Here is a 5612-nt window from a genome sequence, read left to right as displayed (position 1 = left end):
TATTTTAACTAAGTTAAAATTACACAAGAGTAAAACTATTTCTTAGCTCCAAAACAATGTTTATTTAAAAAAAGATTATTAAAATAAGCTAGTCACCTTCTCATCAGATAAAATCGCTAAAAATATCATTGTGTACATCTCTCTATGAACATAATATACATATGTCTGCATTGCATGTGTATTTCATGTTTATAAATGTATTAAAATGGCATTTTTAAAATTGAATTTTAGTAATGTGCTGAATAGTTTTGTGAAATCATGAATATCCTGATTAACTTTATTAAAATGAATTTCAGTAACCAGAAAGCAGTAGTATTTTATATTCTCCCAAAGATAAAAAAAGTGATAATATATTTGGAAACATTTTGAAATTCTTACAATCTCCATGAAAACAAAATTGTGAAGGTTTCCCTTTCTAACTACTGCAAGGAGCTTAATTTTTATTCATTAAAACTAAGATAGAATATTGTTAGCACAGGTTCAACTTTCAGTTTATACAGTCCACTTGGAAATATAGTATTCTATAATTTGATCACTTTTAAAAGTTAGTTCAAATTTTGAACCCTAATAAATATGAGGGTACTTCTAACAGTTTATAGAAAATGGAAGAAAAAAATTAAGAGATTTATTTGGTGCAAACTTTTTTGAAATCCAGGCAGATTTTTAATAATATATTTTTTCATGAATTTTTGATGATCTTTTATTTTTAGATTATCCCCATATTAGTATTAATATATTTATATCAATGCCAACTTGATCTATTCACATCCAGAGAACTTCATTTTTAAAAATTTATTATTATTGTTATTGTTATTTATTTGAATAACAGAGCCACAGAGAGAGACAGATAGAGACACTCCCCAAATGGCTTCAATGACCGGGGCTAGTCCAGGTCAAAGCCAGGAGACAGGAACCTCTTCCAGGTCTCCCACATAGGTGCAGGGACCTAAACAACTGGGTAACCCTCTGCTGCTTTCCCTGACCATCAGTAGAGAGCAGGATAGAAAGTGGAAGAGCCAAGACTTGAATTGGTGCCCATATGGGATACCAGTGCTGCAGGCCAGGGCTTTAACCTGCTGTGTCGCTACATCAGCCGTACTCAAGAAAGTTTTTAAACATGTAGATTCCCAAATAATAATTCTACAGATTGTATGTCACTATGCCTGCATTTTCATAGTTTCTCTATTGATTTATTTTTGTTCCTGTGTATAACCATGTTTTTCTTCCTTTGTGAGTTGACATTTTTTCTTAAAAATTGGACATTTCTCATACTCTTACAAGCTTGGATACCAGATTTTCTCTCTTTTTATATTTGTCAATATTTGCTGTTCATTCTGATAATTTATTATATATTTACTGATTATTCAGTTCTGTGACTGTGTTGTGGCACATTTTCAATATACAGAAAGATACTCAATGACTCTGCCCTAGCCTTCACTTCCTCCTTCCCTTGAACATTGAGGTCAGCAAGAAGTGAGGTCTTCAGATTTTCACATATGTTTCCTGAGTTCCCATCTAACCTTGAACAAATATGTGACCTTTGAGATTCCAATACTATGTTGGAATTTTACCAGTACTTAAAGGTGTTCCATTGCCAAGCAACTCTTCCCATGATTTTTGGTTAGTTTGTTGATTGTTATGTATACCTTCGGGAGCAGTAGCCTAAGACATTAATATACAAATGTTTTTGTTATACTCATGGGAAAGCAGCTTTAGCACCAACACAGTTTCAAGTTAGGTGAAATAATACTAGGCTTTTAAGCTGGTCTTCCAGTAACTATGAGAGGTCAGGTCAAAAATTAGAGTTTTTTTTTTAAATTTTTTTTACAAATGATTCTTTTTTATATTATTTCTGGCAATACAGTCTGGTATTTTTATGGCTATCTTTGAGCTAAGTTCTAGAGGATGGGTTTAAGTTAATTAAAATGCCTCAAAGTTTGCTGTTGCTACCAAAACTATTCCTTTTCTTCTTCTTAAACAAGAATTTCTGCTTTTTTTAAAAATGATAAAATATTTATTTATTTTAGATGGAAAAAAGAGACAAAGAGACAGGAAGTGTGGAGGGGAAAGAGAGAGAGGGAGAGAGATAGAGAGAGAAAAAGAGCTCCTATCAGCTGGTTCACTGTAATCTATTCCCACAATAAATTATGGCAGGGATGGTCCTGGAGTTGTAAATTCAATCCAGGTGCACCAAATGGATGATAAGAACCCAATTATTTCAGCCAACACCACTCTCTCCCAGGGTCTACCTCAGCAGGAAGCTGAAGTCAGCAGCCAGAGTTTAGTACCCAACTCAGGTACTCCAACATGGCATATGTGTACCTTAACCAGCATCTCAACTGCCAGGTCCACAAAGAATCCTCCATAGTTTTTCTTGAGTAAGAGAATCAAGGAAAACATTGTCATAAGTGTTTTCTTAGTTTCCAGAAAAGAATTTATAGTAACAGTTTTTTTTCTACATTTTTTTTTTACTTTTAGGGAAGAAAAATATTTGGAATTCTTTAATTTTTTGTTTCATATCACTATTTTTGCCTAACTGGGAAAAATAAAGGGAAATTACTTCTATGTCTTTTTAAATTTTATTTTATTTATTTGAAAGGCAAAGTTACAGAGCAAGGGGGAGAAGCAGAGAGAGAGAGAAAGAGAGAGAGATTCCATCGGCTGGTTCACTCCTCTCTCAAAAAGCCACTGAGAGCCCAGCTGGCCCAGACTGAGGTTAGGATATCCTGGATATCCATTGGGTATCCCATATGGGTGACAGGGACCCAAGCACTCAGGCCATTTTCTGCTGCCTTCCCAGGCACATTAGCAATGAGCCCGCTCAGAATTGGAGCATCTGGGACTCAAACCAGTGCTCATATGGAATGCATGTATTGCAGGTGGTGACTTCACTTGATGGGCCACAACTCTGGTTCCCTATGTCTTTAATTTTTTTTTATTTTACAGGTAGAGTTATATATGTATATATATATATATATATAGAGAGAGAGAGAGAGAGAGAGAGAGACAGAAAGAAATGTCTTGCTTCCGTTGGTTCACTCCCCAAATGACCGCCATGACAGGCACTGCGCCGATTGGAAGCCAGGAGCCAGGTGCTTCTTCCTGATCTCCCATGTGGGTGCAGGGTCCCAAGCACTTGGGCCATCCTCCATTGCCCTCCCGGGCCACAGCAGAGAGCTGGACTGGAAGAAGAGCAGCTGGGACTAGAACCCAGCACCCATATTGGATGCCAACACCACAGGCAGATTATTAACCAAGTGAGCCACGGTGCTGGCCCCCTATGTCTTATTTCTATAAATAAATTATAATGTATGTGAATTACATGCATGTAATATACACAGTCACTATATATATATATATATATATATATATATATATATGCATGAATATACATAACCATATGCTTGTATCATGCTGTGCCAGGTCAAAACCAGGAGCAAGGAACTCCCTTTAAGTCTTCTATAACTAATCAGGAGCCCAAATACTGAGCCATCTGCTGCTCCTACTCAGGCACATTAGTAGAAAGCTAGATCATAATTTGAGCAGCTAAGACTTGAACTGGCACTCAGATATGGGATACTAGTGTTGCAAATGGAGGCTTCACCTGCTTCACAGTTGCATCAAAGTGCTAGCAGCAACATATGTGTACTTTTTTTAAAAATTGCCCTTCATGGTCATTACATTTGAAATGGGTGGTGGGGTATGGCTGTGGAAGTCACAGCCATCTTGTTCTGTACAACAGAAATGCATGTTTGCAGCAGTGGTCCTGGCCATGGCACAATAGCTGGACAGGGAGCAGGGAATCCCCCTGCACCAGAGTGCTGACACTGTGGCTGAGCTCTTCTCATTTGGCATCAACAGCATTTTCTTTTTTTTTTTTTTTTTTTAAATTAAATATTTATTTTAAAAGGATATTTCAAACCACAATAAAATATAAGATGTATTTCAATAATGTTGGAAATAAACCATTCCTAGCCACTTAGTTCCCTCTTTTTTTTTTTTTATCTTTTATTTAATGAATATAAATTTCCAAAGTACGTCTCATGGGTTACAATGGCTTTCCCCCCCATACCGTCCCTCCCACCCACCACCCTCCCCTTTCCCACTCCCTCTCCCCTTCCATTCACATCAAGATTCATTTTCGATTATCTTAGTATACAGAAGATCAGCTTAGTATACCTTAAGTAAGGATTTCAACAGTTTGTTCCCACACAGAAACATAAAGTGAAAAATAATAGATGATTTTTTTTTTAAATGATGATGAAATCAGATCAGACCTATTGTCATGTTTAATCCCAGTGAGAGTCAAGTTGGGAATTGATAGTTTCTTTTCTTTTTTTTTTTTTTAACAGAAGATCAGTTTAGTGTACATTAAGTAAAGATTTCAACAGTTTGCACCCCCATAGAAACACAAAGTGAAATATACTGTTTGAGTACTCGTTATAGCATTAAGCCTCAGTGTACAGCACATTAAGGACAGAGATCCTACATGAGGAGTAAGTGCACAGTGACTCCTGTTGTTGACTTTACAAATTGACACTCCTGTTTATGGCATCAGTAATCTCCCTATGCACCAGTCATGAGTTTCCAAGGCTATGGAAGCCCCTTGAGTTCTCCGACTCTTATCTTGTTTAGACAAGGTCATAGTCAAAGTGGAGGTTCTCTCCTCCCTTCAGAGAAAGGCACCTCCCTCTTTGAAGACCTATCAACAGCATTTTCTATCAGTGTGGCAAATATCCAGCTGAAACCCTTACGCGAGTGTGGAAATATGGACTCACCTTGCTTGTAACTACTGATCCTAAGCTCATAAAATACTTGAAGAATGTGATGGAACAACTAAGTAATTGGTTAAACAATTGTTCAGTTCAGAAATTGGTGATAGTCATCTCAAATATTGAAAGTGGTGAGATCCTTGAAAGATGGCAATTTGATATCAAATGTGACAAAATTGTGAATGATGACAGTGTTCCCAGAGAAAAGGGTGAGAAAGTTATCCAGGATGAAATCCATTCGGTGATCAGACAGATCATAGCTATTGTGACATTTCTGCCAGTGTTGGAAGTTTCATGCTTATTCGATCTGCTGATTTATTCAAAGATTTTGTTGTTCCTAAAAAATGGAAAGAATCTGGACCACAGTTGATTACCAGCTTGGAATTGGCAATAAAGATGTCCACCTCTGTTCATTTCTTACAACTATCTACAAAGTAAAGAGCATGAGGACCTACAAAATTCTTGTCAATGGCTGATGAAGAAAGGAAGAAAATAATGTAATTTTCAAATGTGGTTTTTCCTGAATCAACTGTAGCTGATAAGTTTTATTTCACTGCTTAAATTTTAGATGGGGAAAACCAATGTTATACTTTAATGAACTCTGCATAATTTGTTCTACTTTGTGGGTATCTGTTTGACTAACCATAATCATTTGACTAACATATTAATTGCACATCATGCAAAAGGAATCAGCAGATTTCATCAGCATTGTAATGCCTGATCTTTCAAGGTAGTAATTGTAGTTAGAAAACCTTTGTCATGAAGCTAAATATTTAAGTAAATCAGACAAATACCTTGACTCAGACAAGTACCTTGACTCAGAGTATAGATAGGGAGATA

General features: G+C 36.3%; 1 pseudogene; it reads left to right on the top strand.

Moving 5' to 3' along the window:
* The first annotated feature begins 3772 nt into the window (after positions 1-3772).
* LOC100358000 (mitotic spindle assembly checkpoint protein MAD2A-like) lies at positions 3773-5248 on the top strand (annotated as a pseudogene).
* Positions 5249-5612: the final 364 nt, after the last annotated feature.

Source organism: Oryctolagus cuniculus, chromosome 10 (genome assembly GCF_051225735.1).
Source record: "Oryctolagus cuniculus isolate XC-2025 breed Fujian yellow rabbit chromosome 10, ASM5122573v1, whole genome shotgun sequence".
In the NCBI taxonomy this organism is placed as follows: domain Eukaryota; kingdom Metazoa; phylum Chordata; class Mammalia; order Lagomorpha; family Leporidae; genus Oryctolagus; species Oryctolagus cuniculus.
The sequence above is the reverse complement of the archived record's forward strand: the minus strand, read 5'-3'. Positions and strand labels throughout refer to the sequence as shown.